The sequence below is a fragment of the Canis lupus genome, chromosome 27 (assembly GCF_048164855.1).
Source record: "Canis lupus baileyi chromosome 27, mCanLup2.hap1, whole genome shotgun sequence".
Lineage (NCBI taxonomy): Eukaryota > Metazoa > Chordata > Mammalia > Carnivora > Canidae > Canis > Canis lupus.
In genome coordinates, this window is record NC_132864.1 from 3863897 (window position 1) to 3889569 (window position 25673).

The window sequence follows — 25673 nt, forward strand, 5'->3', positions numbered from 1 at the left end:
GTACAAGTTAACAATGCAGACCTGGAGGGTATCTCCAGGTGCACTAGAGTGGTAATCGTGGAACCTCCTGATTGAGAATACTGCTACATTCTCACTGCCATAGGAATGCAGCTAGTTGACAGCTGGTTTCAAGACATGCTTCCCTGTGAGAGCTGAGGACAGGGCAGAACCCTCCCGCATCCTGCCTGACTGTAGGAGTAGCTGCTAACATCCTAATGTTAGTGGCTGGGAGAGGTTGCGGGAAAAGCATGTGTGAGCACTGGGCCTGAACTCCCGTGTATCTGAGTTGAATACAGCGATTTCCAACGGCTTTCCTCAACCAGAGTGTAGCCAGGTTCCAAATCCGATGTACGAGCGGGTAGCAGACATCTGCCTCCCATGCATACACACTTCTGAGAGTTGAGCTTATGGCCTGTACCTCCACATCCAGCCTGCTGGTACCCTTGGCTTCTAAAAGGCCTAGACTCGCTGTTTGATGGTAGTGCTGGGAGAGGTAATTGGAATCACCCGGCACACAAGACGAGTGCCTCCAAGCTCAATTCACGATTTCCCAGTAATTCTTGTGGTAGACAGGTGCTACATACTAAGTTCCATATGTGATTAGGTAGCTGAACGCCTTGTCCAAAAGCATCTTTCTTCTAAGAGTTGAGCTCACCCTCAGTCCCTCACAGTTCCACACTGCCTGCAGAGTGAGTTTCACACGTCTTCACCAGACACGATTGCCAGAGGCTTCTGAGTACAAGTTAACAATGCAGACCTGGAGGGTATCTCCAGGTGCAGTAGAGTGGTAATCTTGGAACCTCCTGACTCAGAATACTGCTACCTTCTCACTGCCATAGGAATGCAGCTAGTTGACAGCTGGCTTCAAGACATGCTTCCCTGTGAGAGCTGAGGACAGGGCAGAACCCTCCCGCATCCTGCCTGACTGTAGGAGTAGCTGCTAACATCCTAAAGTTAGTGGCTGGGAGAGGTTGCGGGAAAAGCATGTGTGAGCACTGGGCCTGAACTCCCGTGTATCTGAGTTGAATACAGCGATTTCCAACGGCTTTCTTCAATCAGAGTGTAGCCAGGTTCCAAATCCCATGTGCGAGTGGGTAGCAGACATCTGCCTCCCATGCATACACACTTCTGAGAGTTGAGCTTATGGCCTGTACCTCCACATCCAGCCTGCTGGTACCCTTGGCTTCTAAAAGGCCTAGGCTCGCTGTTTGACCGAAATGTTGGGAGAGGTAATTGGAATCACCCGGCACACAAGACTAGTGCCTCCAAGCTCAGTCCAGCGATTTCCTAGTAATTCCTGTGGTAGACTGGTGCTACATACTAAGTTCCATACGTGAGAGGGTAGCTGAACGCCTTGTCCAAAACCATCTTACTTCTGAGAGTTGAGCTCAGCCTCAGTCCCTCACAGTTCCACACTGCCTGCAGAGTGAGTTTCACACGTCTTCACAAGAGACGATTGCCAGAGGCTTCTGAGTACAAGTTAACAATGCAGACCTGGAGGGTATCTCCAGGTGCAGTAGAGTGGTAATCGTGGAACCTCCTGACTCAGAATACTGCTACATTCTCACTGCCATAGGAATGCAGCTAGTTGACAGCTGGTTTCAAGACATGCTTCCCTGTGAGAGCTGAGGACAGGGCAGAACCCTCCCGCATCCTGCCTGACTGTAGGAGTAGCTGCTAACATCCTAATGTTAGTTGCTGGGAGAGTTTGCGGGAAAAGCATGTGTGAGCACTGGGCCTGAACTCCCGTGTATCTGAGTTGAATACAGCGATTTCCAACGGCTTTCTTCAATCAGAGTGTAGCCAGGTTCCAAATCCCATGTGCGAGTGGGTAGCAGACATCTGCCTCCCATGCATACACACTTCTGAGAGTTGAGCTTATGGCCTGTACCTCCACATCCAGCCTGCTGTTTCCTTTCACTTCTAAAAGGCCTAGGCTCGCTGTTTGGCGGAAGTGCTGGGAGAGGTAACTGGAATCTCCCGTCACACAAGACGAGTGCCTCCAAGCTCAATTTACGATTTCCCAGTAATTCTTGTGGTAGACAGGTGCTACATACTAAGTTCCATATTTGAGAAGGTAGCTGAACGCCTTGTCCAAAAGCATCTTTCTTCTGAGAGTTGAGGTCACCTTCAGTCCCTCACAGTTCCACACTGCCTGCAGAGTGAGTTTCACACGTCTTCACCAGAGACGATTGCCAGAGGCTTCTGAGTTCAAGTTAACAATGCAGACCTGGAGGGTATCTCCAGGTGCAGTAGAGTGGTAATCTTGGAACCTCCTGACTCATAATACTGCTATCTTCTCACTGCCATAGGAATGCAGCTAGTTGACAGCTGGCTTCAAGACATGCTTCCCTGTGAGAGCTGAGGACAGGGCAGAACCCTCCCGCATCCTGCCTGACTGTAGGAGTAGCTGCTAACATCCTTATGTTAGTGGCTGGGAGAGGTTGCGGGAAAAGCATGTGTGAGCACTGGGCTTAAAGTCCCGTGTATCTGAGTTGAATACAGCGATGTCAAACGGCTTTCATCAATCAGTGTGTTGCCAGGTTCCATATCCCATGTCCGAGTGGGTAGCAGACATCTGCCTCCCATGCATACACACTTCTGAGTGTTGAACTTATGGCCTGTACTTCCACATCCAGCCTGCTGGTACCCTTGGCTTCTGAAAGGCCTAGGCTCGCTGTTTGACCGAAGTGTTGGGAGAGGTAATTGGAATCAGCCGGCACACAAGACTAGGGCCTCCAAGCTCAGTCCAGCGATTTCCTAGTAATTCCTGTTTTAGACTGGTGCTACATACTAAGTTCCATACGTGAGAGGGTAGCTGAACGCCTTGTCCAAAAGCATCTTACTTTGAGAGTTGAGTTCAGCTTCAGTCCCTCACAGTTCCACACTGCCTGCAGAGTGAGTTTCGCACGTCTTCACCAGAGAAGTTTGCCAGAGGCTTCTGAGACGAAGGGTAACAATGCAGACCTGGAGGGTATCCCCAGGTGCAGTAGATTGGTAATCTTGGTACCTCCTGACTCAAAATACTGCTACCTTCTCACTGCCATAGAAATGCAGCTAGTTGACAGCTGGCTTCAAGACATGCTTCCCTGTGAGAGCTGAGGACAGGGCAGAACCCTCCCGCATCCTGCCTGACTGTCGGAGAAGCTGCTAACATCCTGATGTTAGTGGCTGGGAGAGGTTGCGGGAAAAGCATGTGTGAGCACTGGGCCTGAACTCCCGTGTATCTGAGTTGAATACAGCGATTTCCAACGGCTTTCCTCAACCAGAGTGTAGCCAGGTTCCAAATCCCTTGTACGAGCGGGTAGCAGACATCTGCCTCCCATGCATACAAACTTCTGAGAGTTGAGCTTATGGCCTGTACCTCCACATCCAGCCTGCTGGTACCCTTGGCTTCTAAAAGGCCTAGGCTCGCTGTTTGACCGAAGTGTTGGGTGAGGTAATTGGAATCACCCGGCACACAAGACTAGTGCCTCCAAGCTCAGTCAAGCGATTTCCTAGTAATTCCTGTGGTAGACTGGTGCTACCTACTAAGTACCATACGTAAGAGGGTAGCTGAACGCCTTGTCCAAAAGCATCTTACTTCTGAGAGTTGAGCTCAGCCTCAGTCCCTCACAGTTCCACACTGCCTGCAGAGTGAGTTTCGCACGTCTTCACCAGAGACGTTTGCCAGAGGCTTCTGAGACGCAGGGTAACAATGCAGACCTGGAGGGTATCTCCAGGTGCAGTAGAGTGGTAATCTTGGAACCTCCTGACTCAGAATACTGCTACCTTCTCACTGCCATAGGAATGCAGCTAGTTGACAGCTGGCTTCAAGACATGCTTCCCTGTGAGAGCTGAGGACAGGGCAGAACCCTGCCGCATCCTGCCTGACTGTAGGAGTAGCTGCTAACATCCTTATGTTAGTGGCTGAGAGAGGTTGCGGGAAAGCATGTGTGAGCACTGGGCCTGAACTCCCGTGTATCTGAGTTGAATACAGCGATTTCCAACGGCTTTCTTCAATCAGAGTGTAGCCAGGTTCCAAATCTCATGTCCGAGTGGGTAGCAGACATCTGCCTCCCATGTATACACACTTCTGAGAGTTGAGCTTATGGCCTGTACCTCCACATCCAGCCTGCTGGTACCCTTGGCTTCTAAAAGGCCTAGGCTCGCTGTTTACCCGAAGTTTTGGAGAGGTAATACGAATCACCCGGCACACAAGACTAGTGCCTCCAAGCTCAGTCCAGTGATTTCCTAGTAATTCCTGTGGTAGACTGGTGCTACATACTAAGTTCCATACGTGAGAGGGTAGCTGAACGCCTTGTCGAAAAGCATCTTACTTCTGAGAGTTGAGCTCAGCCTCAGTCCCTCACAGTTCCACACTGCCTGCAGAGTGAGTTTCGCACGTCTTCAACAGAGACGTTTGCCAGAGGCTTCTGAGACGCAGGGTAACAATGCAGACCTGGAGGGTATCCCCAGGTGCAGTAGACTGGTAATCTTGGAACCTCCGGACTCAGAATACTGCTACCTTCTCACTGCCATAGGAATGCAGCTAGTTGACAGCTGGTTTCAAGACATGCTTCCCTGTGAGAGCTGAGGACAGGGCAGAACCCTCCCGCATCCTGCCTGACTGTAGGAGTAGCTGCTAACATCCTAATGTTAGTGGCTGGGAGAGGTTGCGGGAAAAGCATGTGTGAGCACTGGGCCTGAACTCCCGTGTATCTGAGTTGAATACAGCGATTTCCAACGGCTTTCCAAAACCAGAGTGTAGCCAGGTTCCAAATCCCATGTACGAGCGGGTAGCAGACATCTGCCTCCCATGCATACACACTACTGAGAGTTGAGCTTATGGCCTGTACCTCCACATCCAGCCTGCTGGTACCCTTGGCTTCTAAAAGGCCTAGGCTCGCTGTTTGACGGAAGTGCTGGGAGAGGTAATTGGAATCTCCCGGCACACAAGACGAGTGCCTCCAAACTCAATTCACGATTTCCCAGTAATTCTTGTGGTAGACAGGTGCTACATACTAAGTTCCATATGTGAGTAGGTAGCTGAACGCCTTGTCCAAAAGCATCTTTCTTCTGAGAGTTGAGCTCACCCTCAGTCCCTCACAGTTCCACACTGCCTGCAGAGTGAGTTTCACACGTCAACACCAGAGACGATTGCCAGAGGCTTCTGAGTACAAGTTAACAATGCAGACCTGAAGGGTATCTCCAGGTGCAGTAGAGTGGTAATCTTGGAACCTCCTGACTCAGAATACTGCTACCTTCTCACTGCCATAGGAATGCAGCTAGTTGACTGCTGGCTTCAAGACATGCTTCCCTGTGAGAGCTGAGGACAGGGCAGAACCCTCCCGCATCCTGCCTGACTGTAGGAGTAGCTGCTAACATCCTAAAGTTAGTGGCTGGGAGAGGTTGCGGGAAAAGCATGTGTGAGCACTGGGCCTGAACTCCCGTGTATCTGAGTTGAATACAGCGATTTCCAACGGCTTTCTTCAATCAGAGTGTAGCCAGGTTCCAAATCCCATGTGCGAGTCGGTAGCAGACATCTGCCTCCCATGCATACACACTTCTGAGAGTTGAGCTTATGGCCTGTACCTCCACATCCAGCCTGCTGGTACCCTTGGCTTCTAAAAGGCCTAGGCTCGCTGTTTGACCGAAGTGTTGGGAGAGGTAATTGGAATCACCCGGCACACAAGACTAGTGCCTCCAAGCTCAGTCCAGCGATTTCCTAGTAATTCCTGTTTTAGACTGGTGCTACATACTAAGTTCCATACGTGAGAGGGTAGCTGAACGCCTTGTCCAAAAGCATCTTACTTTGAGAGTTGAGTTCAGCTTCAGTCCCTCACAGTTCCACACTGCCTGCAGAGTGAGTTTCGCACGTCTTCACCAGAGAAGTTTGCCAGAGGCTTCTGAGACGAGGGTAACAATGCAGACCTGGAGGGTATCCCCAGGTGCAGTAGACTGGTAATCTTGGTACCTCCTGACTCAAAATACTGCTACCTTCTCACTGCCATAGAAATGCAGCTAGTTGACAGCTGGCTTCAAGACATGCTTCCCTGTGAGAGCTGAGGACAGGGCAGAACCCTCCCGCATCCTGCCTGACTGTCGGAGAAGCTGCTAACATCCTAATGTTAGTGGCTGGGAGAGGTTGCGGGAAAAGGATGTGTGAGCACTGGGCCTGAACTCCCGTGTATGTGAGTTGAATACAGCCATTTCCAACGGCTTTCCTCAACCAGAGTGTAGCCAGGTTCCAAATCCCTTGTACGAGCGGGTAGCAGACATCTGCCTCCCATGCATACAAACCTCTGAGAGTTGAGCTTATGGCCTGTACCTCCACATCCAGCCTGCTGGTACCCTTGGCTTCTAAAAGGCCTAGGCTCGCTGTTTGACCGAAGTTTTGGGAGAGGTAATTCGAATCACCCGGCACACAAGACTAGTGCCTCCAAGCTCAGTCCAGCGATTTTCTAGTAATTCCTGTGGTAGACTGGTGCTACATACTAAGTTCCATACGTGAGAGGGTAGCTGAACGCCTTGTCCAAAAGCATCTTACTTCTGAGAGTTGAGCTCAGCCTCAGTCCCTCACAGTTCCACACTGCCTGCAGAGTGAGTTTCGCACGTCTTCACCAGAGACGTTTGCCAGAGGCTTCTGAGACGCAGGGTAACAATGCAGACCTGGAGGGTATCCCCAGGTGCAGTAGACTGGTAATCTTGGAACCTCCTGACTCAGAATACTGCTACCTTCTCACTGCCCTAGGAATGCAGCTAGTTGACAGCTGGCTTCAAGACATGCTTCCCTGTGAGTGCTGAGGACAGGGCAGAACCCTCCCGCATCCTGCCTGACTGTAGGAGTAGCTGCTAACATCCTAATGTTAGTGGTTGGGAGAGGTTGCGGGAAAAGCATGTCTGAGCACTGGGCCTGAACTCCCGTGTATCTGAGTTGAATACAGCGATTTCCAACAGGTTTCCTCAACCAGAGTGTAGCCATGTTCCAAATCCCATGTACGAGTGGGTAGCAGACATCTGCCTCCCATGCATACACACTTCTGAGAGTTGAGCTTATGGCCTGTACCTCCACATCCAGCCTGCTGTTTCCTTTCACTTCTAAAAGGCCTAGGCTCGCTGTTTGGCGGAAGTGCTGGAGAGGTAACTGGAATCTCCCGTCACACAAGACGAGTGCCTCCAAGCTCAATTTACGATTTCCCAGTAATTCTTGTGGTAGACAGGTGCTACATACTAAGTTCCATATTTGAGAAGGTAGCTGAACGCCTTGTCCAAAAGAATCTTTCTTCTGAGAGTTGAGGTCACCTTCAGTCCCTCACAGTTCCACACTGCCTGCAGAGTGAGTTTCACACGTCTTCACCAGAGACGATTGCCAGAGGCTTCTGAGTACAAGTTAACAATGCAGACCTGGAGGGTATCTCCAGGTGCAGTAGAGTGGTAATCTTGGAACCTCCTGACTCAGAATACTGCTATCTTCTCACTGCCATAGGAATGCAGCTAGTTGACAGCTGGCTTCAAGACATGCTTCCCTGTGAGAGCTGAGGACAGGGCAGAACCCTCCCGCATCCTGCCTGACTGTAGGAGTAGCTGCTAACATCCTTATGTTAGTGGCTGGGAGAGGTTGCGGGAAAATCATGTGTGAGCACTGGGCCTAAACTCCCGTGTATCTGAGTTGAATACAGCGATTTCCAACGGCTTTCATCAATCAGAGTGTTGCCAGGTTCCATATCCCATGTCCGAGTGGGTAGCAGACATCTGCCTCCCATGCATACACACTTCTGAGAGTTGAACTTATGGCCTGTACTTCCACATCCAGCCTGCTGGTACCCTTGGCTTCTGAAAGGCCTAGGCTCGCTGTTTGACCAAAGTGTTGGGAGAGGTAATTGGAATCAGCCGGCACACAAGACTAGTGCCTCCAAGCTCAGTCCAGCGATTTCCTAGTAATTCCTGTTTTAGACTGGTGCTACATACTACGTTCCATACGTGAGAGGGTAGCTGAACGCCTTGTCCAAAAGCATCTTACTTCTGAGAGTTGAGCTCAGCCTCAGTCCCTCACAGTTCCACACTGCCTGCAAAGTGAGTTTCGCACGTCTTCACCAGAGACCTTTGCCAGAGGCTTCTGAGACGCAGGGTAACAATGCAGACCTGGAGGGTATCCCCAGGTGCAATAGACTGGTAATCTTGGAACCTCCTGACTCAGAATACTGCTACCTTCTCACTGCCATAGGAATGCAGCTAGTTGACAGCTGGTTTCAAGACATGCTTCCCTGTGAGAGCTGAGGACAGGGCAGAACCCTCCCGCATCCTGCCTGACTGTAGGAGTAGCTGCTAACATCCTAAATTTAGTGGCTGGGAGAGGTTGCGGGAAAAGCATGTGTGAGCACTGGGCCTGAACTCCCGTGTATCTGAGTTGAATACAGCGATTTCCAACGGCTTTCCTCAACCAGAGTGTAGCCAGGTTCCAAATCCCATGTACGAGCGGGTAGCAGACATCTGCCTCCCATGCATACACACTTCTGAGAGTTGAGCTTATGGCCTGTACCTCCACATCCAGCCTGCTGGTACCCTTGGCTTCTAAAAGGCCTAGGCTCGCTGTTTGACGGAAGTGCTGGGAGAGGTAATTGGAATCTCCCGGCACACAAGACGAGTGCCTCCAAGCTCAATTCACGATTTCCCAGTAATTCTTGTGGTAGACAGGTGCTACATACTAAGTTCCATATGTGAGTAGGTAGCTGAACGCCTTGTCCAAAAGCATCTTACTTTGAGAGTTGAGTTCAGCCTCAGTCCCTCACAGTTCCACACTGCCTGCAGAGTGAGTTTCGCACGTCTTCACCAGAGAAGTTTGCCAGAGGCTTCTGAGACGAAGGGTAACAATGCACACCTGGAGGGTATCCCCAGGTGCAGTAGACTGGTAATTTTGGTACCTTCTGACTCAAAATACTGCTACCTTCTCACTGCCATAGAAATGCAGCTAGTTGACAGCTGGCTTCAAGACATGCTTCCCTGTGAGAGCTGAGGACAGGGCAGAATCCTCCCGCATCCTGCCTGACTGTCGAAGAAGCTGCTAACATCCTAATGTTAGTGGCTGGGAGAGGTTGCGGGAAAAGCATGTGTGAGCACTGGCCCTGAACTCCCGTGTATCTGAGTTGAATACAGCGATTTCCAACGGCTTTCCTCAACCAGAGTGTAGCCAGGTTCCAAATCTCATGTACGGGAGGGTAGCAGACATCTGCCTCCCATGCATACACACTTATGAGAGTTGAGCTTATGGCCTGTACCTCCACATCCAGCCTCCTGGTTCCTTTCACTTCTAAGAGGCCTAGGCTCGCTGTTTGGCGGAAGTGCTGGGAGAGGTAAATGGAATCTCCCGGCACACAAGACGAGTGCCTCCAAGCTCAGTCCAGCGATTTCCCAGTAATTCTTGTGGTAGACAGGTGCTACATACTAAGTTCCATATGTGAGAAGGTAGCTGAACGCCTTGTCCAAAAGCATTTTTCTACTGAGAGTTGAGCTCACACTCAGTCCCTCACAGTTCCACACTGCCTGCAGAGTGAGTTTCACACGTCTTCACCAGAGACGATTGCCAGAGGCTTCTGAGTACAAGTTAACAATGCAGACCTGGAGGGTATCTCCAGGTGCAGTAGAGTGGTAATCTTGGAACCTCCTGACTCAGAATACTGCTACCTTCTCACTGCCATAGGAATGCAGCTAGTTGACAGCTGGCTTCAAGACATGCTTCCCTGTGAGAGCTGAGGACAGGGCAGAACCCTCCCGCATCCTGCCTGACTGTAGGAGTAGCTGCTAACATCCTAATGTTAGTGGTGGGAGAGGTTGCGGGAAAAGCATGTGTGAGCACTGGGCCTGAACTCCCGTGTATCTGAGTTGAATACAGCGATTTCCAAAGGCTTTCTTCAATCAGAGTGTAGCCAGGTTCCAAATCCCATGTCCGATTGGGTAGCAGACATCTGCCTCCCATGCATACACACTTCTGAGAGTTGAGCTTATGGCCTGTACCTCCACATCCAGCCTCCTGGTACCCTTGGCTTCTAAAAGGCCTATGATCGCTATTTGACCGAAGTGTTGGGAGAGGTAATTGGAATCACCCGGCACACAAGACTAGTGCCTCCAAGCTCAGTCCAGCGATTTCCTAGTAATTCTTGTGGTAGACTGGTGCTACATACTAAGTTCCATACGTGAGAGGGTAGCTGAACGCCTTGTCCAAAAGCATCTTACTTCTGAGAGTTGAGCTCAGCCTCAGTCCCTCACAGTTCCACACTGCCTGCAGAGTGAGTTTCGCACGTCTTCACCAGAGACGTTTGCCAGAGGCTTCTGAGACGCAGGGTAACAATGCAGACCTGGAGGGTATCTCCAGGTGCAGTAGAGTGGTAATCTTGGTACCTCCTGACTCAGAATACTGCTACCTTCTCACTGCCATAGGAATGCAGCTAGTTGACAGCTGGCTTCAAGACATGCTTCCCTGTGAGAGCTGAGGACAGGGCAGAACCCTCCCGCATCCTGCCTGACTGTAGGAGTAGCTGCTAACATCCTTATGTTAGTGGCTGAGAGAGGTTGCGGGAAAGCATGTGTGAGCACTGGGCCTGAACTCCGGTGTATCTGAGTTGAATACAGCGATTTCCAACGGCTTTCTTCAATCAGAGTGTAGCCAGGTTCCAAATCCCATGTCCGAGTGGGTAGCAGACATCTGCCTCCCATGTATACACACTTCTGAGAGTTGAGCTTATGGCCTGTACCTCCACATCCAGCCTGCTGGTACCCTTGGCTTCTAAAAGGCCTAGGCTCGCTGTTTGACCGAAGTTTTGGAGAGGTAATTCGAATCACCCGGCACACAAGACTAGTGCCTCCAAGCTCAGTCCAGCGATTTCCTAGTAATTCCTGTGGTAGACTGGTGCTACATACTAAGTTCCATACGTGAGAGGGTAGCTGAACGCCTTGTCCAAAAGCATCTTACTTCTGAGTGTTGAGCTCAGCCTCAGTCCCTCACAGTTCCACACTGCCTGCAGAGTGAGTTTCGCACGTCTTCACCAGAGACGTTTGCCAGAGGCTTCTGAGACGCAGGGTAACAATGCAGACCTGGAGGGTACCCCAGGTGCAGTAGACTGGTAATCTTGGAACCTCCTGACTCAGAATACTGCTACCTTCTCACTGCCATAGGAATGCAGCTATTTGACAGCTGGTTTCAAGACATGCTTCCCTGTGAGAGCTGAGGACAGGGCAGAACCCTCCCGCATCCTGCCTGACTGTAGGAGTAGCTGCTAACATCCTAATGTTAGTGGCTGGGAGAGGTTGCGGGAAAAGCATGTGTGAGCACTGGGCCTGAACTCCCGTGTATCTGAGTTGAATACAGCGATTTCCAACGGCTTTCCTCAACCAGAGTGTAGCCAGGTTCCAAATCCCATGTACGAGCGGGTAGCAGACATCTGCCTCCCATGCATACACACTTCTGAGTGTTGAGCTTATGGCCTGTACCTCCACATCCAGCCTGCTGGTACCCTTGGCTTCTAAAAGGCCTAGGCTCGCTGTTTGACAGAAGTGCTGGGAGAGGTAATTGGAATCTCCCGGCACACAAGACGAGTGCCTCCAAGCTCAATTCACGATTTCCCAGTAATTCTTGTGGTAGACAGGTGCTACATACTAAGTTCCATATGTGAGTAGGTTGCTGAACGCCTTGTCCAAAAGCATCTTACTTTGAGAGTTGAGTTCAGCCTCAGTCCCTCACAGTTCCACACTGCCTGCAGAGTGAGTTTCGCACGTCTTCACCAGAGAAGTTTGCCAGAGGCTTCTGAGACGAAGGGTAACAATGCACACCTGGAGGGTATCCCCAGGTGCAGTAGACTGGTAATTTTGGTACCTTCTGACTCAAAATACTGCTACCTTCTCACTGCCATAGAAATGCAGCTAGTTGACAGCTGGCTTCAAGACATGCTTCCCTGTGAGAGCTGAGGACAGGGCAGAACCCTCCCGCATCCTGCCTGACTGTCGGAGAAGCTGCTAACATCCTAATGTTAGTGGCTGGGAGAGGTTGCGGGAAAAGCATGTGTGAGCACTGGCCCTGAACTCCCGTGTATCTGAGTTGAATACAGCGATTTCCAACGGCTTTCCTCAACCAGAGTGTAGCCAGGTTCCAAATCTCATGTACGAGAGGGTAGCAGACATCTGCCTCCCATGCATACACACTTATGAGAGTTGAGCTTATGGCCTGTACCTCCACATCCAGCCTCCTGGTTCCTTTCACTTCTAAGAGGCCTAGGCTCGGTGTTTGGCGGAAGTGCTTGGAGAGGTAAATGGAATCTCCCGGCACACAAGACGAGTGCCTCCAAGCTCAGTCCAGCGATTTCCCAGTAATTCTTGTGGTAGACAGGTGCTACATACTAAGTTCCATATGTGAGAAGGTAGCTGAACGCCTTGTCCAAAAGCATTTTTCTTCTGAGAGTTGAGCTCACACTCAGTCCCTCACAGTTCCACACTGCCTGCAGAGTGAGTTTCACACGTCTTCACCAGAGACGATTGCCAGAGGCTTCTGAGTACAAGTTAACAATGCAGACCTGGAGGGTATCTCCAGGTGCAGTAGAGTGGTAATCTTGGAACCTCCTGATCAGAATACTGCTACCTTCTCACTGCCCTAGGTATGCAGCTAGTTGACAGCTGGCTTCAAGACATGCTTCCCTGTGAGAGCTGAGGACAGGGCAGAACCCTCCCGCATCCTGCCTGACTGTAGGAGTAGCTGCTAACATCCTAATGTTAGTGGCTGGGAGAGGTTGCGGGAAAAGCATGTGTGAGCCCTGGGCCTGAACTCCCGTGTATCTGAGTTGAATACAGCGATTTCCAAAGGCTTTCTTCAATCAGAGTGTAGCCAGGTTCCAAATCCCATGTCCGATTGGGTAGCAGACATCTGCCTCCCATGCATACACACTTCTGAGAGTTGAGCTTATGGCCTGTACCTCCACATCCAGCCTGCTGGTACCCTTGGCTTCTAAAAGGCCTAGGCTCGCTGTTTGACCGAAGTGTTGGGAGAGGTAATTGGAATCACCCGGCACACAAGACTAGTGCCTGCAAGCTCAGTCCAGCGATTTCCTAGTAATTCCTGTGGTAGACTGGTGCTACATACTAAGTTCCATACGTGAGAGGGTAGCTGAACGCCTTGTCCAAAAGCATCTTACTTTGAGAGTAGAGTTCAGCCTCACTCCCTCACAGTTCCAAACTGCCTGCAGAGTGAGTTTCGCACGTCTTCACCAGAGAAGTTTGCCAGAGGCTTCTGAGACGAAGGGTAACAATGCACACGTGGAGGGTATCCCCAGGTGCAGTAGACTGGTAATCTTGGTACCTCCTGACTCAAAATACTGCTACCTTCTCACTGCCATAGAAATGCAGCTAGTTGACAGCTGGCTTCAAGACATGCTTCCCTGTGAGAGCTGAGGACAGGGCAGAACCCTCCCGCATCCTGCCTGACTGTCGGAGAAGCTGCTAACATCCTAATGTTAGTGGCTGGGAGAGGTTGTGGGAAAAGCATGTGTGAGTACTGGGCCTGAACTCCCGTGTATCTGAGTTGAATACAGCGATTTCCAACGGCTTTCCTCAACCAGAGTGTAGCCAGGTTCCAAATCCCTTGTACGAGCGGGTAGCAGACATCTGCCTCCCATACATACAAACTTCTGAGAGTTGAGCTTATGGCCTGTACCTCCACATCCAGCCTGCTGGTACCCTTGGCTTCTAAAAGGCCTAGGCTCGCTGTATGACCGATGTGTTGGGAGAGGTAATTGGAATCACCCGGCACACAAGACTAGTGCCTCCAAGCTCAGTCAAGCGATTTCCTAGTAATTCCTGTGGTAGACTGGTGCTACATACTAAGTTCCATACGTAAGAGGGTAGCTGAACGCCTTGTCCAAAAGCATCTTACTTCTGAGAGTTGAGCTCAGCCTCAGTCCCTCACAGTTCCACACTGCCTGCAGAGTGAGTTTCACACGTCTTCACCAGAGACGATTGCCAGAGGCTTCTGAGACGCAGGGTAACGCTGCAGACCTGGAGGGTATCCCCAGGTGCAGTAGACTGGTAATCTTGGAACCTCCTCACTCAGAATACTGCTACCTTCTCACTGCCCTGGGAATGCAGCTAGTTGACAGCTGGCTTCAAGACATGCTTCCCTGTGAGAGCTGAGGACAGGGCAGAACGCTCCCGCATCCTGTCTGACTGTAGGAGTAGCTGCTAACATCCTAATGTTAGTGGCTGGGAGAGGTTGCGGGAAAAGCATGTGTGAGCACTGGGCCTGAACTCCCGTGTATCTGAGTTGAATACAGCGATTTCCAACGGCTTTCCTCAACCAGAGTGTAGCCAGGTTCCAAATCTCATGTACGAGCGTGTAGCAGACATCTGCCTCCCATGCATACACACTTCTGAGAGTTGAGCTTATGGCCTGTACCTCCACATCCAGCCTGCCGGTTCCTTTCACTTCTAAGAGGCCTAGGCTCGCTGTTTGGCGGAAGTGCTGGGAGAGGTAAATGGAATCTCCCGGCACACAAGACGAGTGCCTCCAAGCTCAGTCCAGCGATTTCCCAGTAATTCTTGTGGTAGACCAGTGCTACATACTAAGTTCCATATGTGAGAAGGTAGCTGAACGCCTTGTCCAAAAGCATTTTTCTTCTGAGAGTTGAGGTCACCCTCAATACCTCACAGTTCCACACTGCCTGCAGAGTGAGTTTCACTCGTCTTCACCAGAGACGATTGCCAGAGGCTTCTGAGTACAAGTTAACAATGCAGACCTGGAGGGTATCTCCAGGTGCAGTAGAGTGGTAATCTTCGAACCTCCTGACTCAGAATACTGCTACCTTCTCACTGCCATAGGAATGCAGCTAGTTGACAGCTGGCTTCAAGACATGCTTCCCTGTGAGAGCTGAGGACAGGGCAGAACCCTCCCGCATCCTGCCTGACTGTAGGAGTAGCTGCTAACATCCTAAACTTAGTGGCTGGGAGAGGTTGCGGGAAAAGCATGTGTGAGCACTGGGCCTGAACTCCCGTGTATCTGAGTTGAATAGAGCGATTTCCAATGGCTTTCCACAATCAGAGTGTAGCCAGGTTCCAAATCCCATGTGCGAGTGGGTAGCAGACATCTGCCTCCCATGCATACACACTTCTGAGAGTTGAGCTTATGGCCTGTACCTCCACATCCAGCCTGCTGGTACCCTTGGCTTCTAAAAGGCCTAGGCTCGCTGTTTGACCGAAGTGTTGGGAGAGGTAATTGGAATCACCCGGCACACAAGACTAGTGCCTGCAAGCTCAGTCCAGCGATTTCCTAGTAATTCCTGTGGTAGACTGGTGCTACATACTAAGTTCCATACGTGAGAGGTAGCTGAACGCCTTGTCCAAAAGCATCTTACTTTGAGAGTTGAGTTCAGCCTCAGTCCCTCACAGTTCCACACTGCCTGCAGAGTGAGTTTCGCACGACTTCACCAGAGAAGTTTGCCAGAGGCTTCTGAGACGAAGGGTAACAATGCACACCTGGAGGGTATCCCCAGGTGCAGTAGACTGGTAATCTTGGTACCTCCTGACTCAAAATACTGCTACCTTCTCACTGCCATAGGAATGCAGCTAGTTGACAGCTGGCTTCAAGACATGCTTCCCTGTGAGAGCTGAGGACAGGGCAGAACCCTCCCGCATCCTGCCTGACTGTAGGAGTAGCTGCTAACATCCTAAATTTAGTGGCTGGGAGAGGTTGCGGGAAAAGCATGTGTGAGCACTGGGCCTGAACTCCCGTGTATCTGAGTTGAATACAGCGATTTCCAACGGCTTTCTTCAATCAGAGTGTAGCCAGGTTCCAAATCCCATGTGCGAGTGGGTAGCAGACATCTGCCTCCCATGCATACACACTTCTGAGAGTTGAGCTTATGGCCTGTACCTCCACATCCAGCCTGCTGGTACCCTTGGCTTCTAAAAGGCCTAGGCTCGCTGTTTGACAGAAGTGCTGGGAGAGGTAATTGGAATCTCCCGGCACACAAGACGAGTGCCTCCAAGCTCAATTCACGATTTCCCAGTAATTCTTGTGGTAGACAGGTGCTACATACTAAGTTCCATATGTGAGTAGGTAGCTGAACGCCTTGTCCAAAAGCATCTTTCTTCTGAGAGTTGAGCTCACCCTCAGTACCTCACAGTTCCACACTGCCTGCAGAGTGAGTTTCACACGTCTTCACCAGAGACGATTGCCAGAGGCTTCTGAGTACAAGTTAACAATGCAGACCTGGAGGGTATCTCCAGGTGCAGTAGAGTGGTAATCTTGGAACCTCCTGACTCAGAATACTGCTACCTTCTCACTGCCCTGGGAATGCAGCTAGTTGACAGCTGGCTTCAAGACATGCTTCCCTGTGAGAGCTGAGGACAGGGCAGAACCCTCCCGCATCCTGCCTGACTGTAGGAGTAGCTGCTAACATCCTTATGTTAGTGGCTGGGAGAGGTTGCGGGAAAAGCATGTGTGAGCACTGGGCCTGAACTCCCGTGTATCTGAGTTGAATACAGCGATTTCCAACGGCTTTCTTCAATCAGAGTGTAGCCAGGTTCCAAATCCCATGTCCGAGTGGGTAGCAGACATCTGACTCCCATGCATACACACTTCTGAGAGTTGAGCTTATGGCCTGTACCTCCACATCCAGCCTGCTGGTACCCTTGGTTTCTAAAAGGCCTAGGCTCGCTCTTTGACGGAAGTGTTGGGAGAGGTAATTGGAATCACCCGGCACACAAGACTAGTGCCTGCAAGCTCAGTCCAGCGATTTCCTAGTAATTCCTGTGGTAGACTGGTGCTACATACTAAGTTCCATACGTGAGAGGGTAGCTGAACGCCTTGTCCAAAAGCATCTTACTTCTGAGAGTTGAGCTCAGCCTCAGTCCCTCACAGTTCCACACTGCCTGAAGAGTGAGTTTCGCACGTCTTCACCAGAGACGTTTGCCAGAGGCTCCTGAGACGCAGGGTAACAATGCAGACCTGGAGGGTATCTCCAGGTGCAGTAGAGTGGTAATCTTGGAACCTCCTGACTCAGAATACTGCTACCTTCTCACTGCCATAGGAATGCAGCTAGTTGACAGCTGGCTTCAAGACATGCTTCCCTGTGAGAGCTGAGGACAGGGCAGAACCCTCCCGCATCCTGCCTGACTGTAGGAGTAGCTGCTAACATCCTTATGTTAGTGGCTGAGAGAGGTTGCGGGAAAGCATGTGTGAGCACTGGGCCTGAACTCCCGTGTATCTGAGTTGAATACAGCGATTTCCAACGGCTTTCTTCAATCAGAGTGTAGCCAGGTTCCAAATCCCATGTCCGAGTGGGTAGCAGACATCTGCCTCCCATGTATACACACTTCTGAGAGTTGAGCCTATGGCCTGTACCTCCACATCCAGCCTGCTGGTACCCATGGCTTCTAAAAGGCCTAGGCTCGCTGTTTACCCGAAGTTTTGGAGAGGTAATTCGAATCACCCGGCACACAAGACTAGTGCCTCCAAGCTCAGTCCAGCGATTTCCTAGTAATTCCTGTGGTAGACTGGTGCTACATACTAAGTTCCATACGTGAGAGGGTAGCTGAACGCCTTGTCCAAAAGCATCTTACTTCTGAGAGTTGAGCTCAGCCTCAGACCCTCACAGTTCCACACTGCCTGCAGAGTGAGTTTCGCACGTCTTCACCAGAGACCTTTGCCAGAGGCTTCTGAGACGCAGGGTAACAATGCAGACCTGGAGGGTATCCCCAGGTGCGGTAGACTGGTAATCTTGGAACCTCCTGACTCAGAATACTGCTACCTTCTCACTGCCATAGGAATGCAGCTAGTTGACAGCTGGTTTCAAGACATGCTTCCCTGTGAGAGCTGAGGACAGGGCAGAACCCTCCCGCATCCTGCCTGACTGTAGGAGTAGCTGCTAACATCCTAATGTTAGTGGCTTGGAGAGGTTGCGGGATAAGCATGTGTGAGCACTGGGCCTGAACTCTCGTGTATCTGAGTTGAATACAGCGATTTCCAACGGCTTTCCAAAACCAGAGTGAAGCCAGGTTCCAAATCCCATGTACGAGCGGGTAGCAGACATCTGCCTCCCATGCATACACACTTCTGAGAGTTGAGCTTATGGCCTGTACCTCCACATCCAGCCTGCTGGTACCCTTGGCTTCTAAAAGGCCTAGGCTCGCTGTTTGACGGAAGTGCTGGGAGAGGTAATTGGAATCTCCCGGCACACAAGACGAGTGCCTCCAAGCTCAATTCACGATTTCCCAGTAATTCTTGTGGTAGACAGGTGCTACATACTAAGTTCCATATGTGAGTAGGTAGCTGAACGCCTTGTCCAAAAGCATCTTTCTTCTGAGAGTTGAGCTCACCCTCAGTCCCTCACAGTTCCACACTGCCTGCAGAGTGAGTTTCACACGTCTTCACCAGAGACGATTGCCAGAGGCTTCTGAGTACAAGTTAACAATGCAGACCTGGAGGGTATCTCCAGGTGCAGTAGAGTGGTAATCTTGGAACCTCCTGACTCAGAATACTGCTACCTTCTCACTGCCATAGGAATGCAGCTAGTTGACAGCTGGCTTCAAGACATGCTTCCCTGTGAGAGCTGAGGACAGGGCAGAACCCTCCCGCATCCTGCATGACTGTAGGAGTAGCTGCTAACATCCTAAAGTTAGTGGCTGGGAGAGGTTGCGGGAAAAGCATGTGTGAGCACTGGGCCTGAACTCCCGTGTATCTGAGTTGAATACAGCGATTTCCAAAGGCTTTCTTCAATCAGAGTGTAGCCAGGTTCCAAATGCCATGTGCGAGTGGGTAGCAGATATCTGCCTCCCATGCATACACACTTCTGAGAGTTGAGCTTATGGCCTGTACCTCCACATCCAGCCTGCTGGTACCCTTGGCTTCTAAAAGGCCTAGGCTCGCTGTTTGACCGAAGTGTTGGGAGAGGTAATTGGAATCACCCGGCACACAAGACTAGTGCCTGCAAGCTCAGTCCAGCGATTTCCTAGTAATTCCTGTGGTGACTGGTGCTACATACTAACTTCCTTACGTGAGAGGGTAGCTGAACGCCTTGTCCAAAAGCATCTTACTTTGAGAGTTGAGTTCAGCCTCAGTCCCTCACAGTTCCACACTGCCTGCAGAGTGAGTTTCGCACGTCTTCACCAGAGAAGTTTGCCAGAGGCTTCTGAGACGAAGGGTAACAATGCACACCTGGAGGGTATCCCCAGGTGCAGTAGAATGGTAATCTTGTTACCTCCTGACTCAAAATACTGCTACCTGCTCACTGCCATAGAAATGCAGCTATTTGACAGCTGGCTTCAAGACATGCTTCCCTGTGAGAGCTGAGGACAGGGCAGAACCCTCCTGCATCCTGCCTGACTGTCGAAGAAGCTGCTAACATCCTAATGTTAGTGGCTGGGAGAGGTTGCGGGAAAAGCATGTGTGAGCACTGGGCCTGAACTCCCGTGTATCTGAGTTGAATACAGCGATTTCCAACGGCTTTCCTCAACCAGAGTGTAGCCAGTTTCCAAATCCCTTGTACGAGCGGGTAGCAGACATCTGCCTCCCATGCATACACACTTCTGAGAGTTGAGCTTATGGCCTGTACCTCCACATCCAGCCTGCTGGTACCCTTGGCTTCTAAAAGGCCTAGGCTCGCTGTTTGACAGAAGTGTTGGGAGAGGTAATTGGAATCACCCGGCACACAAGACTAGTGCCTCCAAGCTCAGTCCAGCGATTTCCTAGTAATTCCTGTGGTAGACTGGTGCTACATACTAAGTTCCATACGTAAGAGGGTAGCTGAACGCCTTGTCCAAAAGCATCTTACTTCTGAGAGTTGAGCTCAGCCTCAGTCCCTCACAGTTCCACACTGCCTGCAGAGTGAGTTTCACACGTCTTCACCAGAGACGATTGCCAGAGGCTTCTGAGACGCAGGGTAACGCTGCAGACCTGGAGGGTATCCCCAGGTGCAGTAGACTGGTAATCTTGGAACCTCCTGACTCAGAATACTGTTACCTTCTCACTGCCATAGGAATGCCGCTAGTTGACAGCTGGCTTCAAGACATGCTTCCCTGTGAGAGCTGAGGACAGGGCAGACCCCTCCCGCATCCTGTCTGACTGTAGGAGTAGCTGCTAACATGCTAATGTTAGTGGCTGGGAGAGGTTGCGGGAAAAGCATGTGTGAGCACTGGGCCTGAACTCCCGTGTATCTGAGTTGAATACAGCGATTTCCAACGGCTTTCCTCAACCAGAGTGTAGCCAGGTTCGAAATCTCATGTACGAGCGGGTAGCAGACATCTGCCTCCCATGCATACACACTTCTGAGAGTTGAGCTTATGGCCTGTACCTCCACATCCAGCCTGCTGGTTCCTTTCACTTCTAAGAGGCCTAGGCTCGCTGTTTGGCGGAAGTGCTGGGAGAGGTAAATGGAATCTCCCGGCACACAATACGAGTGCCTCCAAGCTCAGTCCAGCGATTTCCCAGTAATTCTTGTGGTAGACAGGTGCTACATACTAAGTTCCATATGTGAGAAGGTAGCTGAACGCCTTGTCCAAAAGCATTTTTCTTCTGAGAGTTGAGCTCACCCTCAGTCCCTCACAGTTCCACACTGCCTGCAGAGTGAGTTTCACACGTCTTCACCAGAGACGATTGCCAGAGGCTTCTGAGTACAAGTTAACAATGCAGACCTGGAGGGTATCTCCAGGTGCAGTAGAGTGGTAATCTTGGAACCTCCTGACTCAGAATACTGCTACCTTCTCACTGCCATAGGAATGCAGCTAGTTGACAGCTGGCTTCAAGACATGCTTCCCTGTGAGAGCTGAGGACAGGGCAGAACCCTCCCGCATCCTGCCTGACTGTAGGAGTAGCTGCTAACATCCTAAAATTAGTGGCTGGGAGAGGTTGCGGGAAAAGCATGTGTGAGCCCTGGGCCTGAACTCCCGTGTATCTGAGTTGAATACAGCGATTTCCAAAGGCTTTCTTCAATCAGAGTGTAGCCAGGTTCTAAATCCCATGTGCGAGTCGGTAGCAGACTTCTGCCTCCCATGCATACACACTTCTGAGAGTTGAGCTTATGGCCTGTACCTCCACATCCAGCCTGCTGGTACCCTTGGCTTCTAAAAGGCCTAGGCTCGCTGTTTGACCGAAGTGTTGGGAGAGGTAATTGGAATCACCCGGCACACAAGACTAGTGCCTGCAAGCTCAGTCCAGCGATTTCCTAGTAATTCCTGTGGTAGACTGGTGCTACATACTAAGTTCCATACGTGAGAGGGTAGCTGAACGCCTTGTCCAAAAGCATCTTATTTTGAGAGTTCAGTTCAGCCTCAGTCCCTCACAGTTCCACACTGCCTGCAGAGTGAGTTTCGCACGTCTTCACCAGAGAAGTTTGCCAGAGGCTTCTGAGACGAAGGGTAACAATGCAGACCTGCAGGGTATCCCCAGGTGCAGTAGACTAGTAATCTTGGTACCTCCTGACTCAAAATACTGCTACCTTCTCACTGCCATAGAAATGCAGCTAGTTGACAGCTGGCTTCAAGACATGCTTCCCTGTGAGAGCTGAGGACAGGGCAGAACCCTCCCGCATCCTGCCTGACTGTCGGAGAAGCTGCTAACATCCTAATGTTAGTGGCTGGGAGAGGTTGCGGGAAAAGCATGTGTGAGCACTGGGCCTGAACTCCCGTGTATCTGAGTTGAATACAGCGATTTCCAAAGGCTTTCTTCAATCAGAGTGTAGCCAGGTTCCAAATCCCATGTGCGAGTCGGTAGCAGACTTCTGCCTCCCATGCATACACACTTCTGAGAGTTGAGCTTATGGCCTGTACCTCCACATCCAGCCTGCTGGTACCCTTGGCTTCTAAAAGGCCTAGGCTCGCTGTTTGACCGAAGTGTTGGGAGAGGTAATTGGAATCACCCGGCACACAAGACTAGTGCCTGCAAGCTCAGTCCAGCGATTTCCTAGTAATTCCTGTGGTAGACTGGTGCTACATACTAAGTTCCATACGTGAGAGGGTAGCTGAACGCCTTGTCCAAAAGCATCTTACTTTGAGAGTTGAGTTCAGCCTCACTCCCTCACAGTTCCACACTGCCTGCAGTGTGAGTTTCGCACGTCTTCACCAGAGAAGTTCGCCAGAGGCTTCTGAGACGAAGGGTAACAATGCACACGTGGAGGGTATCCCCAGGTGCAGTAGACTGGTAATCTTGGTACCTCCTGACTCAAAATACTGCTACCTTCTCACTGCCATAGAAATGCAGCTAGTTGACAGCTGGCTTCAAGACATGCTTCCCTGTGAGAGCTGAGGACAGGGCAGAACCCTCCCGCATCCTGCCTGACTGTCGGAGAAGCTGCTAACATCCTAATGTTAGTGGCTGGGAGAGGTTGCGGGAAAAGCATGTGTGAGCACTGGGCCTGAACTCCCGTGTATCTGAGTTGAATACAGCGATTTCCAACGGCTTTCCTCAACCAGAGTGTAGCCAGGTTCCAAATCCCTTGTACGAGCGGGTAGCAGACATCTGCCTCCCATACATACAAACTTCTGAGAGTTGAGCTTATGGCCTGTACCTCCACATCCAGCCTGCTGGTACCCTTGGCTTCTAAAAGGCCTAGGCTCGCTGTATGACCGAAGTGTTGGGAGAGGTAATTGGAATCACCCGGCACACAAGACTAGTGCCTCCAAGCTCAGTCAAGCGATTTCCTAGTAATTCCTGTGGTAGACTGGTGCTACATACTAAGTTCCATACGTAAGAGGGTAGCTGAACGCCTTGTCCAAAAGCATCTTACTTCTGAGAGTTGAGCTCAGCCTCAGTCCCTCACAGTTCCACACTGCCTGCAGAGTGAGTTTCACACGTCTTCACCAGAGACGATTGCCAGAGGCTTCTGAGACGCAGGGTAACGCTGCAGACCTGGAGGGTATCCCCAGGTGCAGTAGACTGGTAATCTTGGAACCTCCTCACTCAGAATACTGCTACCTTCTCACTGCCATAGGAATGCAGCTAGTTGACAGCTGGCTTCAAGACATGCTTCCCTGTGAGAGCTGAGGACAGGGCAGAACGCTCCCGCATCCTGTCTGACTGTAGGAGTAGCTGCTAACATCCTAATGTTAGTGGCTGGGAGAGGTTGCGGGAAAAGCATGTGTGAGCACTGGCCCTGAACTCCCGTGTATCTGAGTTGAATACAGCGATTTCCAACGGCTTTCCTCAACCAGAGTGTAGCCAGGTTCCAAATCTCATGTACGAGCGTGTAGCAGACATCTGCCTCCCATGCATACACACTTCTGAGAGTTTAGCTTATGGCCTGTACCTCCACATCCAGCCTGCCGGTTCCTTTCACTTCTAAGAGGCCTAGGCTCGCTGTTTGGCGGAAGTGCTGGGAGAGGTAAATGGAATCTCCCGGCACACAAGACGAGTGCCTCCAAGCTCAGTCCAGCGATTTCCCAGTAATTCTTGTGGTAGACAGGTGCTACATACTAAGTTCCATATGTGAGAAGGTAGCTGAACGCCTTGTCCAAAAGCATTTTTCTTCTGAGAGTTGAGCTCACCCTCAATACCTCACAGTTCCACACTGCCTGCAGAGTGAGTTTCACTCGTCTTCACCAGAGACGATTGCCAGAGGCTTCTGAGTACAAGTTAACAATGCAGACCTGGAGGGTATCTCCAGGTGCAGTAGAGTGGTAATCTTCGAACCTCCTGACTCAGAATACTGCTACCTTCTCACTGCCATAGGAATGCAGCTAGTTGACAGCTGGCTTCAAGACATGCTTCCCTGTGAGAGCTGAGGACAGGGCAGAACCCTCCCGCATCCTGCCTGACTGTAGGAGTAGCTGCTAACATCCTAAAGTTAGTGGCTGGGAGAGGTTGCGGGAAAAGCATGTGTGAGCACTGGGCCTGAACTCCCGTGTATCTGAGTTGAATACAGCGATTTCCAACGGCTTTCTTCAATCAGAGTGTAGCCAGGTTTCAAATCCCATGTCCGAGTGGGTAGCAGACATCTGCCTCCCATGCATACACACTTCTGAGAGTTGAGGTTATGGCCTCTACCTCCACATCCAGCCTTCTGGTACCCTTGGTTTCTAAAAGGCCTAGGCTCGCTCTTTGACGGAAGTGTTGGGAGAGGTAATTGGAATCACCCGGCACACAAGACTAGTGCCTCCAAGCTCAGTCCAGCGATTTCCTAGTAATTCCTGTGGTAGACTGGTGCTACATACTAAGTTCCATACGTGAGAGGGTAGCTGAACGCCTTGTCCAAAAGCATCTTACTTCTGAGAGTTGAGCTCAGCCTCAGTCCCTCACAGTTTCACACTGCCTGCAGAGTGAGTTTCCCAGATCTTCAGCAGAGACGTTTGCCAGAGGCTTCTGAGACGAAGGGTAACAATGCACACCTGGAGGGTATCCCCAGGTGCAGTAGAGTGGTAATCTTGGAACCTCCTGACTCAGAATACTGCTACCTTCTCACTGCCATAGGAATGCAGCAAGTTGACAGCTGGCTTCAAGACATGCTTCCCTGTGAGAGCTGAGGACAGGGTAGAACCCTCCCGCATCCTGCCTGACTGTAGGAGTAGCTGCTAACATCCAAATGTTAGTGGCTGGGAGAGGTTGCGGGAAAAGCATGTGTGAGCACTGGGCCTGAACTCCCGTGTATCTGAGTTGAATACAGCGATTTCCAACGGCTTTCCTCAACCAGAGTGTAGCCAGGTTCCAAATCCCATGTACGAGCGGGTAGCAGACATCTGCCTCCCATGCATACACACTTCTGAGAGTTGAGCTTATGGCCTGTACCTCCACATCCAGCCTGCTGGTACACTTGGCTTCTAAAAGGCCTAGGCTCGCTGTTTGACAGAAGTGCTGGGAGAGGTAATTGGAATCTCCCGGCACACAAGACGAGTGCCTCCAAGCTCAATTCACGATTTCCCAGTCATTCTTGTGGTAGACAGGTGCTACATACTAAGTTCCATATGTGAGTAGGTAGCTGAACGCCTTGTCCAAAAGCATCTTTCTTCTGAGAGTTGAGCTCACCCTCAGTCCCTCACAGTTCCACACTGCCTGCAGAGTGAGTTTCACACGTATTCACCAGAGACGATTGCCAGAGGCTTCTGAGTACAGTTAACAATGCAGACCTGGAGGGTATCTCCAGGTGCAGTAGAGTGGTAATCTTGGATCCTCCTGACTCAGAATACTGCTACCTTCTCACTGCCCTGGGAATGCAGCTAGTTGACAGCTGGCTTCAAGACATGCTTCCCTGTGAGAGCTGAGGACAGGGCAGAACCCTCCCGCATCCTGCCTGACTGTAGGAGTAGCTGCTAACATCCTAATGTTAGTGGCTGGGAGAGGTTGCGGGAAAAGCATGTGTGAGCACTGGACCTGAACTCCCGTGTATCTGGCTTGAATACAGCGATTTCCAATGGCATTCCTCAACCTGAGTGTAGCCAGGTTCCAAATCCCATGTACGAGCGGGTAGCAGACATCTGCCTCCCATGCATACACACTTCTGAGAGTTGAGCTTATGGCCTGTACCTCCACATCCAGCCTGCTGGTACCCTTGGCTTCTAAAAGGCCTAGGCTCGCTGTATGACCGAAGTGTTGGGAGAGGTAATTGGAATCACCCGGCACACAAGACTAGTGCCTCCAAGCTCAGTCAAGCGATTTCCTAGTAATTCCTGTGGTAGACTGGTGCTACATACTAAGTTCCATACGTAAGAGGGTAGCTGAACGCCTTGTCCAA